The following is a 15,555-nucleotide window of genomic DNA, read 5'->3' as shown; positions in this document are numbered from 1 at the left end:
ATTGTATTTTATACTTCTATAATCACAAATTTCGCCAAGGCTACACTATAAAAAAATATTAATAAAGACAAACAATATAATCTATTCTCAATTTGACCACAGACGTCAAGAACAAAAGTTTGACAATAAATAGTATGCATGCGTGTGTGCGTCAAATACATGGTATGTAGTGTGTGTAATGTTTTTTTTATTGATATAATGTATCTTTTATGCATTATTTTAAAAAAATATTAGCATTGTGCACTTCTTCTTTATATTCTCTATAAGTGTGGGAAATTTCATACTCCTCCGTCCGCGCAATTTTCGTAAAAAGGGATACAAAGTTTTTGCTTCACGTATTAATATATAGATGTGACCTAATGAATTCTTTAAAAATCCTACGAAACTTTCTCTTCGATACAGCTAATTATGAAGTTAATGGCACGTACACAGGAAAAGAGTTTCTTTTAGTTTCTTATCGATTCCCGCTCGATTTTAAAGTTATGACGATTTGATTTATAATCGCAGGCTAATAATAAGTGACGTCACAACATGTCCGACAAAACCTGTAAAAACTAATTAGTAGCCAGCTTTTTTTTATTGCATAGATGTGTGGACGAGCTCACAGCCCATTGGGGGTTGGTGCTTCCCGCTTCCGTAGGTTTAACCCGCGATTCCCTACAAGTGACCCCTGGGTGGTGCTAAACGGGAGCCGAAAACATAACCGGTGGTAGGACCTAGTCCGACTGGCTGGCGACCACCCTCCAACTAGAGTCCGCCGCCAAATAGCCTAGCTGTGTTCCGGCGTGTGGGTTGGAGAGCCAGTTCTATCCCTTCCCTTTCCCCTTCCTTGTTGGGGTTGAGTCTTGGTGACGACTGGAACTTGCGGAGCAGACGTGCGTGCGAACTCACGGGGCGTGATTGTTTGACGGGGGTATAGGGAGACCCAGTGAAACGGTACCCGCTGCCGCCCGCCGGTCAGTAGGGGACCTGAACCCGGGTGTCTCTACTAAACTCCGCCCCGGGAAGCTGTCCCGCCAACCGGTGTAAAATCCTGTCGTGCGGTCGTCGTGCCGGAGTCGGAGACCGGAGTGGATCCCGGCGATCGCACGCAGAGTGGACTGGGGGCCCTTCCATGCCCTGCGTCAGTCTCTCACGCAACCCGTGGTCGAGCACGTACTATGTTCCGCGCTTCATTCAGGTGTTGCCTCGATCTCACCTCCAACATCCTACCTCTCCTTATCCTACTCTCCGAAAACTAAAGAATCATGAAGACGACAAAAAAAAAGAAAAGGGTTTCACAGGCGGTCCCCCATTCCACATTTAATGTGGATTTCAGCAATGTCAGGGGCCTACATAGCAACCTTGACGCCGTACACCACCACCTTGAGACGGCGCAGCCTGCCCTGCTTTTTTTAACGGAGACGCAGATATCTGCTCCGGATGATACCTCATACCTTGAATACCCCGGCTACGTATTGGAGCACAACTTCCTGCGTAAAGCCGGGGTCTGCGTATTCGTCCGGGCTGATGTCTGTTGTCGCCGTCTTCGGGGCCTCGAACAACGGGACCTGCCCCTCTTGTGGCTGCGCGTAGATCATGGGGGCCGTAGCCGAATCTACGCGTGCCTGTACAGGTCCCACAGCAGTGATGCAGGTTCAGCTCTGTTTGAGCATGTGCAAGAGGGGACTAACCGCGTGCTTGAGCAGTACCCATCTGCGGAGGTGGTGGTTCTTGGAGACTTTAACGCTCACCACCAAGAGTGGTTGGGATCCAGAACCACTGACCTCCCGGGTCGGACTGCCTACGATTTCGCCTTGGCCTACGGCTTCTCCCAGCTGGTAACACAGCCCACCCGTGTCCCAGATATCGAGGGGCACGAGCCTTCTTTGTTGGACCTTCTGCTGACCACAGATCCGGCCGGATACAGTGTGGTGGTCGACGCTCCGCTTGGATCGTCTGATCACTGCCTTATTCGTGCTGCCGTACCACTCTCTCGTCCTGATCGTCGAACGACGACCAGGTATCGAAGAGTTTGGCGGTATATGTCAGCAGATTGGGATGGATTGCGTGAATTTTACGCATCCTACCCATGGGGGCGGTTCTGCTTTTTCTCTGCTGATCCTGACGTCTGTGCGGACCGTCTTAAAGACGTGGTGCTCCAGGGGATGGAATTGTTTATTCCCTCCTCTGAAGTGCCCGTTGGGGGTCGCAGCAGACCCTGGTATAACAATGCCAGCAGGGATGCTGCACGCCTCAAGCGGTCCGCATACGTGGCATGGGATAATGCCAGGAGACGTCGGGATCCTAACATCTCAGGGGAAAGGCGGAAATATAACGCCGCTTCCAGGTCCTACAAGAAGGTAATTGCCAAGGCGAAGTCGGAGCACGTCGCTAGAGTTGGCGAGCGATTGAAGAGCTATCCCTCCGGGAGCCGTGCTTTTTGGTCGCTCGCCAAAGCTGCAGAAGGAAACTTCTGCAGGTCTAGTCTCCCACCACTGCGCAAGTCCGATGACAATCTGGCCCACAGCGTGAAAGAGAAGGCTGACCTTCTGGTCAAACTCTTCGCCTCGAACTCGACTGTGGACGACGGGGGTGCCACACCACCGAACATCCCCCGGTGTGATAGCTCCCTGCCAGATATCTGCTTCACACAGTGTGCAGTCAGGCGGGAGCTCCGACTCCTGGACGTCCATAAGTCGAGTGGGCCAGACGGCATCCCCGCAGTGGTTTTGAAAACGTGCGCCCCTGAGCTGACACCTGCGCTAACGCGTTTGTATCGCCTCTCTTATTGCACTAATAGGGTTCCGTCTTCATGGAAGACCGCCCACGTCCACCCTATCCCCAAGAAGGGTGACCGGTCGGACCCATCGAGCTACAGGCCTATCGCGATAACTTCCTTGCTTTCCAAGGTGATGGAGCGAATTATAAATACACAACTCCTGAAGTATCTTGAAGATCGCCAGCTGATCAGTGACCGACAGTACGGTTTCCGTCACGGTCGCTCAGCTGGCGATCTTCTTGTATACCTTACTCACAGGTGGGCTGAAGCCTTGGAGAGCAAGGGCGAGGCTCTTGCTGTGAGCCTTGATATCGCGAAGGCCTTCGACAGGGTCTGGCATAGGGCACTTCTATCGAAGTTACCATCTTACGGAATCCCCGAGGGTCTCTGCAAGTGGATCGCTAGCTTTTTGGATGGGCGGAGCATCACGGTCGTTGTAGACGGTGACTGTTCTGATACCATGACCATTAACGCTGGCGTTCCACAAGGTTCGGTGCTCTCCCCCACGCTTTTCATCCTGTATATCAATGACATGCTGTCTATTGATGGCATGCATTGCTATGCAGATGATAGCACGGGGGATGCGCGATATATCGGCCATCAGAGTCTCTCTCGGAGCGTGGTGCAAGAGAGACGATCAAAACTTGTGTCTGAAGTGGAGAACTCTCTGGGGCGAGTCTCCGAATGGGGTGAATTGAACTTGGTTCAATTCAACCCGATAAAGACACAAGTTTGCGCGTTCACTGCGAAGAAGGACCCCTTTGTCATGGCGCCGCAATTCCAAGGAGTATCCCTGCAACCTTCCGAGAGTATCGGGATACTTGGGGTCGACATTTCGAGCGATGTCCAGTTTCGGAGTCATTTGGAAGGCAAAGCCAAGTTGGCGTCCAAAATGCTGGGAGTCCTCAACAGAGCGAAGCGGTACTTCACGCCTGGACAAAGACTTTTGCTTTATAAAGCACAAGTCCGGCCTCGCGTGGAGTACTGCTCCCATCTCTGGGCCGGGGCTCCCAAATACCAGCTTCTTCCATTTGACTCCATACAGAGGAGGGCCGTTCGGATTGTCGATAATCCCATTCTCTCGGATCGTTTGGAGCCTCTGGGTCTGCGGAGGGACTTCGGTTCCCTCTGTATTTTGTACCGTATGTTCCATGGGGAGTGCTCTGAGGAATTGTTCGAGATGATACCAGCATCTCGTTTTTACCATCGCACCGCCCGCCACCGGAGTAGAGTTCATCCATACTACCTGGAGCCACTGCGGTCATCCACAGTGCGTTTCCAGAGATCTTTTTTGCCACGTACCATCCGGCTATGGAATGAGCTCCCCTCCACGGTGTTTCCCGAGCGCTATGACATGTCCTTCTTCAAACGAGGCTTATGGAGAGTATTAAGCGGTAGGCAGCGGCTTGGCTCTGCCCCTGGCATTGCTGAAGTCCATGGGCGACGGTAACCACTCACCATCAGGTGGGCCGTATGCCCGTCTGCCTACAAAGGCAATAAAAAAAAAAAAAAAAAAAAAAAAAAACCTGGTGTTAAGCGGTTACTGGAGCCCATAGACATCTACAACGTAAATGCGCCACCCACCTTGAGATATAAGTTGTAACGTCTCAGTATAGTTACAACGGCTGCCCCACCCTTCAAACCGAAACGCATTACTGCTTCTCGGCAGAAATAGGCAGGGTGGTGGTACCTACCCGTGGGGACTCACAACAGGTCCTATCACCAGTATTTACGCAAATTATAATTTTGCGAGTTTGATTTTTATTACACGATGTTATTCCTTCACCGTGGAAGTCAATCGTGAACATATGATACTGATACTGATACGGATATTATTCGTGATTGTTTTGCAGGCAACGACAGTAGGTTTTTTAAGGTTTCGTTTTCTCTCTGATAACATTATTCGGAATGTTACGATTATCACACAATAGTCATATCGGTCCGGCAATATTCTAGCAACGCATTGCCAACGAGTAGCATATACCTACTCGTAGTTTTATTTACGGAGTTATCTATATATTAATACGTGAAGCAAAAACTTTGTATCCCTTTTTACGAAAATTGCGCGGACGGAGGAGTATGAAATTTTCCACACTTATAGAGAATATAGAGAAGAAGTGCATAATGCTAATATTTTTTTAAAATAATGCATAAAAGATACATTAAATCAATAAAGAAAACATTACACACACTACATACCATGTAGTTGACGCACACACGCATGTATACTATTTATTGTCAAACTTTTGTTCTTGACGTTTGTGGTCAAATTGGGAATAGATTAAATATTGTTTGTCTTTATTAATATTTTTTTTATAGAGTAGCCTTGGCGAAATTTGTGATTATAGAAGTATAAAATACAATTATAATAGTGTACAAACTTACAATTCCAATTAATTATAGTCGAATTTCGACTACTGCGAGACCTCTAGTTTTATTTGGTTTTGTTAGTTGACTTTTTAATGTCAGTTAGTTTACAGAACACGCTCAAGCAAAAAGTGATCGAATGTCGCAAACGGTTAAGACGAAATTCGAATTTAAATACCTTTTGTCTCCGGTGCAGAGAGATGCTCTCGGTAATTATGCCGAGTGCATTAACCTAGTGCGGAATCACGGCTCTGTGTCAAGGTTATGAAACACATCGTTAACTGGGAGCTAGTATTATATGACTCTTCATCACGAGATCGATTAACTTGCAAAAAGTTTCGCATGTCTTTTTTGGTCTTGTAGGCAAACGAGCATACCATCCCATCCCATCCCATCTGATGGTGAGTGGTTACCGTCACTAATGGACGTCAGGGGCATAGCCGTGCGGATCATACCGCTGTCTACCTTTTTGTTTGTTATAATAGCCCTTGAAACTAAACCACATTAATACTTTGTAGCAAATAGATCTGTGCCTCTATTGTTGCCAACTATTGTTGTTTATCTATTGTTGGCATTGTTGCCAACCTGTATGGCCTTAAAATACGCCATGCCACTAGAACTGTATCTGTCAAATAACAATAAGAAAAAAACAAAAAAAAAATGAGATTAAACCCCAAATTGACTGATCGTGTTAGACTACATTTAAGAGATCTTAAATCAATAGATGTGGCTAGGTCGTTTAACCAGGAAATGTCCTTGATGGTGACTTGGGTCCGATGTTACATCAACCTCGGTGACTAAGCACCAAGGCATTGTTCTTGTCGCTTTGTAACAGTACGATGACCGACCGTGCAATTGTTGAGGTCTGTTTGCAAGGAATTATCTAAGGAATACAGAGTGTAGTTTGCTGCGGACCCTCACTTGTGTACAATGCCCGCTCAGCTTAATATGGGAAAACGTATAATAGAATTATCACGATGAAGAAATAACACCACGTATAAGAATTGAACTTTTTCTTAAATCAATTTAACCAAAACGTTCGCAATTCAAAAAAAAAACAAAAATAAAAACAACTGTCTCAATAATGCTTCAACGGATAAGCAGATTTCTTCTAAATATTTAAAGGAGAATTCTCCTAATTAGTAAATAATGTAGGAACTAATAGTATTTTAGTTGTAGACAAAGCTGAAAAGTATGCATTTACTGTAATGAGGCTTCTAAAACATGATATTTTTATGTAAATAAATTTATCACAGTAGCCTAGTTATGACAGAGATGTCGTAAAAGCGTTTACGCAAAATGACGACTGTAATTATTGTATTGTAACCAATTACATATCAATGCAACGTTGGTGTTTTTGGGTTCTTCAAGCACCTGTCACCGTTCTCATCGAACTCGTCGATGAGAGAACTATCCCATAGATACAGCCCACTGAGTTTCTCGCCGCATCTTCTCAGTGGGACGCGATTCCGACCGATACTACATTCTGTGAAGCACTACTCTAACTAGGACTAGTATTAGCAAATTCTCTCAGGTTAGAGCCCTGTGAGCTCACCTACTCGCTCGGTTACGCTGGCATAATTCCTCGAGGCTAGCAGCATAGTTAGGAAAACTATTAAAAAAAACACGTGTGGCACTCGGGGACTGCCGCGTTAAAACTATTGCATAACATTTTTTATCAACTTATGCAATTATAATTAGACAATAATAATTTAATATTAAAACAATAAAAAATAAGATTGCGCTATATTTATAAACATTAACCAAAGCAAAACATTAACTTTCCCCTTCACACTCATAAGCTAGACCGCGCGAGAGAGAGATGAGAGACTTTTCATGATGCGCATGCAGTCCGATGTCACGCCGCGTGCTTCACAAACAACACTTCACAAACACTACCCAAGCGCAACGTGTGAATGTGAACGCGAGCTACATGGTAGCTACGTGGTAGGGGTGTTAGGTTTTATTTTCGTTACGGAATTTCTTGATTCGGTCGCCGCACTCAAAGCCCTCGATAAAATCTATGCAATAGCTAAAAAACGGCTCCATGTACATGTTTTTGTTTTTAATTTCGATGCAGTAACTAGTACGAAGACTTCATTATAATTTACAGAGCATGTCGATATATACATATATACATTCACACAATATTTTTGTAACACATCGCGGCGTGCTGCCGTCTCGTCCGCTCGAGGTCGCGAGCCGCTCACACCAAAACGTTTTCGTTCAATCGTAATTTTCTGATCGTCTTGTATATAGATCATCGTTCTTAGACTATACAAAACAGTCTTTTCATTTACGCATTCTTACATTTCTTCTATCGATCGTACTAATGTGGCTGGAAACTTTGAAACCAACTCTCGGTTTTTTGTGTTCCTATAGGGCTGTTATGTAGTCTTTGATTTAAATTTGATATAAATTTATTTTGATTTGACCTTAAAATACAACGTATTTATTCTGTACAATTTTTGCTATCTAGCCCCAAAAAGTCAATCCTAAGTACAGCGCAACGAACTGAGCAGACTATTTACTTTATATTCTTGTAATATACTAATAGTATTCGGGTTTGGAAATAATACTAAGAGATCATTAATATCTTGGTGGTTCCCATGGCATTGCACTGAAGGGGAGGTCATTTCACTGTGTGACGAAACAAAACACAAAATTTGGCACGTTACGACATAAAATATGTACATAATAATATATATACAACTTCATAACGAAAATAGTACATTAATCATTTAGGTATTATTTTAATAAACATGAATAGATTAAGTACGCTCTGGTTAATCGACTTGAGAAAAGGACGAGATTCTCAATTTGATTTAATTTTTTATTGTGTTACCTAAAGGATTTCTTCTTTAAGAACCGATTCTGTTGGTACTATTTATTTTTATGTGAAAGTTGATGCTTCTCACGTGTTGTCGGTCACATTTATATTTTAACTAGATCTGACCAGTCGGTTTTGAGTTCCCTTTATTAATGTAATTTTAATTGACTCCGACTATGTTGATGATATTCTCTCGTTTTTTTTTGTTCAAGTTGGGTTTTCGTTTGGTTAAAGTTCTGTATTAGTCATATACCTACATTTTTCCCAATCGTAACAATAGTATTTCCTTGTAAATCGCACGTGTTTCCCAGTAGGTTAAAGACGAATCGCATGCGGTTAGTTAAATGGTGTCATCGGCAAGTCACTGTCGTTTGTGACGAATCGAATTGTCAATCGTCGTACCTACAAAATGCAATGGTGCTTAGTTGATAAGCCGACTAGTGTGATTCCACTAATGCTATCGTGCCAACTGCAGGCTCGGCCGTTGCACAAACTGGGCCCCTAGTTTTGTTACTAAACTTTTTATCGGTCACGCAAAGATGAGCCTTTAGTGCTTTCGTGCTAATAATACTGAAGCTTAAAGAATTCCGTACAGAGTGATGTGGCTACGAAAGGGTCCAAGTTAATATGTACTTATACGTACCCACGTATATTCGATTTCTCGAAGGATAAATAATATCAATATGATAGAAATATAATAAATCCAAAAAAAATAAAAATACGTAACATATTACATAAAGGCACATCATATTACCTATACTCGTAATATCGAGTATATGTATAATAAACCAATCAGGAACGATATTCTTAACCCGATACCGCATACCGGTGCTATCTATCAAACACGATCTGTCAACAGTGAGGCGGCACGGAAACGAAGCCATTGGTAACAAAGCGAGGTCAATACACAATCACGGCAGTTTTGCCAATTCGCATGTGACGTTTGGTTTTTTTTAAATTATTCATCGCATACACGTGCCGTGAGCCGTAGAAGATCTTCGTAAGATTTGTAAATGGTGACGTGTTTGTAATTGGTGTTGTTTATAAATTCAGCGGTAGATAGCGACTTGGTTACGTCCCTGGCATTGCTGAAGTCCATTCGCAACCATTCGCTATGAGACGTCAAATAAAGTAACTTAAAAACTCAAAAAAAAAACACGTTTAAATTGCAAACCATACTCCGTACTTGGTGTCATTGGTTTGGTTCATAAACTTAATGGTTGACAGCGACTTGTTTACGTCCCTGGCATTGCTGAATTTCATGAGCAACCATTCACTATGAGACGTTAAAAAAAGTAATTTGAAAACTAAAGAAAAAACACGTTTAAGTTGCAAACCATACTCCGTACTTGTTGTCATTGGTTTGGTTCATAAACTTAATGGTAGACAGCGACTTAGTTATGTCCCTTGCATTGTTGAAGTCCATTCGCTATGAGACGTCAAAAAATCACGTTTAATTTGTAAACTGTACATATATTTCATCATTTTTTTATCTTGTTATAGTCCTGACCATTGGTTGGTGGATAATTAGAGTCAAGCCATTGATGGGTTTTTTAATACATCAATAAGTCAAGCTATAAAATTAATTCAATTTCAATTATAATAATTTCAAATTAAATTCAATTAATTAATTATTAAATTTCTAATAAATAATTAATTAATTAATTAAAAATTCAAATTCATTTTCGAGTTAAAATTCAATTATAATAAATTCCAATCTCGGAGCGCCACAATTTCTCTATGAAAATATGTTTTCCGTGCTTACCAACGACTTCTATTCAATTATGTCCATATGTACCGTATTTAAGCACTTTAGTTTGATTTAAAACTTAATTTGTAGGATATCTACCTTAGAGTATACATAAGCATAGTTTATGTATACTCTAAGGTAATATCTACACTCTAAAATATCTCTAAAATATCTACACTCTACTTACTATATATATATTTTTTTTTTTTTTTTTTTATTGCCCTTGTAGGCAGACGAGCATACGGCCCACCTGATGGTGAGTGGTTACCGTCGCCCATGGACTTCAGCAATGCCAGGGGCAGAGCCAAGCCGCTGCCTACCGTTTAATACTCTCCACAAGCCTCGTTTGAAGAAGGACATGTCATAGCGCTCGGGAAACACCGTGGAGGGGAGCTCATTCCATAGCCGGATGGTACGTGGCAAAAAAGATCTCTGGAAACGCACTGTGGATGACCGCAGTGGCTCCAGGTAGTATGGATGAACTCTACTCCGGTGGCGGGCGGTGCGATGGTAAAAACGAGATGCCGGTATCATCTCGAACAATTCCTCAGAGCACTCCCCATGGAACATACGGTACAAAATACAGAGGGAACCGAAGTCCCTCCGCAGATATACATATACATATATACATATGTATATTCATCTACATATAAATTACGACAAGAATACATTTGTTATTTCACACAAAGTATAAAGAACTGCGGAATCTATATATTAATACGTGAAACAAAAACTTTGTATCCCTTTTTACGAAATTTGCGCTGACGGAGGAGTATGAAATTTTCCACACTTATAGAGAACATAAAGAAGAAGTGCACAATGCTAAGATTGTTTTTAAATAATGCATAAAAGATACATTAAATCAATAAAGAAAACATTACACACACTACCGTGTATTTGACACACACATGCATACTATTTATTTATTGTCAAACTTTTGTTCTTGACGTCTGTGGTCAAACAGAGAATAGATTAAGTACTGTTTGTCTTTATTAATATTTTTATAGTGTAGTCTTGGCGTTGAAAATACAATCATAATAGTGTACAAACTTACAATTCCAATAAATTATAGTCGAATTTCGACTACTGCGGGTCCTCTAGTACAATTAGAAAAGTCTTCAAGAAATAATAGGATATTAGTTTTTTTTTTTTTTTTTAATGAAACTCGTTACGATTGCAATGTAAATCCAGTTTGAAGCGTTCAAATTGATTACATATACTCGTACTAGTACACAGCAACAGCGATAAATTAATTAGAATGTAGACTGTTTGTTTCATCACAATGTATTCGCCGTGTGCTGCCAACGAAACTTATCTACTGCGTTTTAATTTTAGGTACTTTTTATACATATCTTCAGCGCGTTAGCCTAGTCGTTGCTTTGAAGTCATTGTGACAAACATTAACAGCAAAATTAATTGCTGGTTTTATTTAGTAGAATTTAAAGTCTTTAGAGTTCGGCGGCCACCAGACAACCTTGAAAAATTGACTGTGGTGGGAAGGTGGTAGATTCTGCGAAGCACGACTCTTGCTAGGGTTCGTGTTAGCATCGTCGTCAGGTTTGAGCCCCGTGAGCTCACCTACTAGTTAAGGTTACGTTGGAGTAGCCTCTCTAGACTACCAGCTTAGGTAGGAAAAAAAAAAGGTTCATTAAACTTAAATATTTATAAGGGTTCATCAATCACTGAACAGGCCAATGTTGTCTGGCAATTGATGATTCTGAAAAGGTACGTGTGGCTTTTTTTTTTCCATTTTTTTTTGCCGGTTCACTGCTTTCCAGTAACCACAATCGTCACACGTTCCAACCTCAGGCGTTATATTTCGAGATTGGTAAGAGAGTGAGGGAATCTATACCAAAAAAATATTTTTATTAACAAAAGTAAGGGCAAGTTAAATGGTAATTGTTAGAAATGGAAAGGATGAAGTTAGTAAAAAGGTTCCCCTTTTTTGCGTCTTACTACGGAACACCAAAAATAATTTAATACTTTTACAAATATCTTATACCTTTAAACGAGCAATTCTTGTATATTAATATATATGTATATGATCTGAATCTCGGAAACGGCTCCAACGATTTTCATAAAATTTAGTATACAGGGGATTTCGGAGGCGATAAATCGATCTAGCTACGATTTATTTTCAGAAAATGTTGTTTTACTCGTGTTTTCAATAATCAACTCTTCCCGACATCTATTGGCGAATAGTAATACTATTTTTCTTAATTGAGGGCAACTAACCGCTTTAAAGACAACAAGATGGCGTTATCAAAAAAAAACCGAGCAAAGCTCGGTCATCATCTAGTAATATATTTTACTAGCATTTAATTTTATCCCTTGGATCGCATCGCATCAGTTATGGCAACAAGCGGACTCTTTCAGACGTCCTCATGTACGAGAGTAGCAGTGTGAATGTCACTCAATTCATCAAGGTAATTACGGTCAATTGCAGCGGTTTACATACATATTATTATATTACATTATCGATCTTACTCTATAACTAACTTATTAACGAAAATAAAAATACTTTTTCCTATATAATATGTTATGTATATAAAGTACTGCTAAGAAACATTAAAAAAAAAACACTGAGTGTATGTGTCAGGTAGTCACTTTGAATTGTACTTCGTATGATTTATCAGTATTGTAAGTAAAATAAAAATAAACATAAAAAAAATTATGATCGCAAATCACTAAATTGTAATGATAAATTAACCAGTCAACGACAGGGTTTTCCCTAGAGAAAAACAAAGTTTAATTGCCGTTAGTAAACATAAAAGATAACTGTAATTTTACTTCCTCGTACTTATACTATAATAAGGTAAATGTGAAAGTTTGTGATGGTGTTTGGGTGTTTGTCAAAGTTTAAGTTAAATATGAATATTTTAAATGTATTTGTTCTAAAGCCATCTGTGTTTTTGTGATACTATCCACTGATATTCACTGAAAACGAAACTTTGCTTACTATACTGATTTATTTCAAGAACAATTATTGTTAACCATTTATAAATCGCCGGGTTCAACACGGAAATATTATCTGGGCCTGCCATTCCCACGGCCAGCTATACGTATGTACATTGGCTGTGCGAGAGTATCAAGTGCTCAAAAGTTGCACGTATTAACTCAAAATAATATGTGGATCGTACAATGTTGTGCACTGGTCTGCATTGTATTGCAATAAATTCTCCCCTTCACTGCGATGTGGGCAACATCAGACAGTTTATATTATGTCGCGTTTTCAAGGTTCAAAGTTATTCAGGCCTTGTTTCCAATGTTGCTTGGAATCGGGTTTATGTGTTTTGTCTAATATGATTTAACATGTTTTTAAGTCAATTAAGCATAATCCGTTGAATGAATTTGAATAAAATTGCATCCTGGCCAAATTATTTTATTTAAGAGTGCGAAGCCGCAACTAATAGTTTGTAATTTAAAAGACACGAAAGACTTGAAGGTCATCATCATTCTCTTGTCCTTCTCCCAGTCACCCGGGTTCGGCGCATCATGTTTTCTCCTTCCATACTTCTCTATCATATACCATTTCTTCGCTCGCTCCCCTCTTACACATGTCGTCTTTCACGCAATCCTTTTCCTTAAGTCTACCTCTTTCTCTAAAGCCTTCCACATTCATAGTTAAAATGTCATTATAATGATGATGAGAGACTTCAAGGTAATGTAAACAAATGGAGGATATATCTTGACCGATGATTTTACTATGACGTGGATAATACACAAATGGGATATTCAATATCATAAATGAATTCGAAATACACGCTTCTGATTCAGAATTTGTAAAAAGAAATTACCATAAAGTTCTGCGTATACTGGCTCAATGTACGTTCGTTTATGAAATTCTTAATGTCCGTTATAAGTTTGGCCACTCTGTGACCAGGGACGTGAGCTATCATTTTAGAACGTTTCCAAGAAAATCTAAAATGCCATGAAAGTTGTTGATATAATTATAAGACCATTAATTAACACATGCATGTGAGTTGTAGGTACATTATAAAAGCAAATGGACCGTGGCCACACGTACACTTGCAAACATTGTAATAAAAAACATTTGAATGTTACTTTGTGTTTCCATGCGGTGTAAGTTGTAAACTTTGCGAGTTGAACAGCAGTTTTATAGGAAGTTTATGACACTTACGATTAATAATAGTCTATAATGTGACTTCACATTCTACACTTTGAAATATCAATGGAAGAAGTTAAGGGAAAAGCCAAGCTCGGAGCTAATCTGATGGACAAAATCAGGAGTGAGGTTATTAAACAGAGAACTAAAGTCATCGACATAGCCCAGAGAGACGGCAAGCTGAACTGGCGAACAAGGCGAACTGGACATATAAGCCGTAGAACCAACGATCGCTGGAGCAGATGGGTTCTTGAGTAGAAACCGCGCATTGGCAATATGCCCTCGGCCAGGTGGAGCTAGGACTTGTGAAGAGTCCCGGCAAAACTTGGATGTGGAGAGCCGAAGACCGGGCTCTGTGGTGTAAATTGGAAAAGGCCTATGCTAGGCGATTGTGGGCTAATGATATTTTACTAAATTCTTATTAAAATAGAGTTAGTGAGGTTCTGGCACGTTTATGCTTTAGACTTATATTAAGCAATCTACTAATCTAAGCAATTTACTGGTGGTAGGACCTCTTGTAAGTCCGCACGGGTAGGTACCACCGCCCTGCCTATTTCTGCTGTGAAGCAATAATGCGTTTCGGTTCGAAGGGAGAGACAGCCGTTGTAACAATACTGAGACCTTAGAACTCATATCTCAAGGTGTGTGGCGGTATTTACGTTATAAATGTGTCTATAGGCTCCGATAACCACTTAACTGGCCTTGGGCTATGAGGGGGTTTGGGGGGTTGGTTGGGCTGTGAGCTCATCCACCAATCTATGCAATAAATAAAAAAATCTAGCAACTAGAATTAATAGTTTAGGAACTATGAATGTGGACAGACTGTACTGAAGAAAAAAAAACGTTTTGCAGTTATGACTTACTCCACGAATACAATATGTGCGTCGCGACGCTTGCTCGTAACACATTTATGATGACTACTGTACAGTCGCTATTGATACAATGTTATAATATTCAGCTACATAATTGTACGCACGTTTATTTCATCAATGGGCCTTTTTTGCCTATGCTGGGTTGTGTCAGCTTACCTTGCGAGTAGGTAAGCTCAAGGGGCTTTAACCTAACGAATTTGCTAACACTAATTCTAGTTAAAGCAGTGCTTCGCTGAATCTACCACCGAATTGGAAACGCGACCCACAGAGGAGATCCGACAAGAAACTCAGTGGGCTATCAGTGGGCTTTATTAATCTCCTCTTGTCTAGGCAGTGGCTTGGCTGTGCCTTCGGCGTTGCTGATATGTATGAACGGTCGTAACCACTCACCGTCAGGTGGGCAGTATGCTTGCCTTATTACAAGGGCAATACAAAAGACACGCTTCCACACGAGTGTCTGAAGATCGTCTTATACCAAGTGCCAACTCCCACCTTCTGAATAGGAATTTTAACAAAAAGTGATTCGTGGATTGAGTTTTTAAACTATACTTATATACTATATGTATACTAATATTATAAAGAGGAAAGATTTGTTTGTTTGTTTGTTTCGAATAGGCTCCGAAACTACTGGACCGATTTAAAAAATTCTTTTTCCATTGGAAGCCGACATTGTCCCTGATGAACATAGGCTACTTATTTATTTATTTTATTTTTTTGGTTTCATGTGTGTTTTAATGTTTCCGAAGCGAAGCGAGGGCGGGTCGCTAGTAATATAATATTATAAAGAGGAAAGATTTGTTTGTTTGTTTGTATTGAATAGGCTCCGAAACTACTGAACCGATTTGAAAA

The 15,555-nt window shown here is 40.8% G+C and overlaps 1 protein-coding gene across 1 annotated transcript in view; it reads left to right on the top strand.

The window, feature by feature from the left end:
- The window catches only part of LOC101738331 (amyloid protein-binding protein 2), a 63,378-nt gene that overhangs the window by 33,184 nt on the left and 14,639 nt on the right, over window positions 1–15,555 (top strand). The window lies entirely within an intron of this gene.

Source organism: Bombyx mori, chromosome 8 (genome assembly GCF_030269925.1).
Source record: "Bombyx mori chromosome 8, ASM3026992v2".
In the NCBI taxonomy this organism is placed as follows: domain Eukaryota; kingdom Metazoa; phylum Arthropoda; class Insecta; order Lepidoptera; family Bombycidae; genus Bombyx; species Bombyx mori.
Note: the sequence above shows the minus strand (reverse complement) of the source record. Positions and strands in the feature narration are given on the sequence as shown.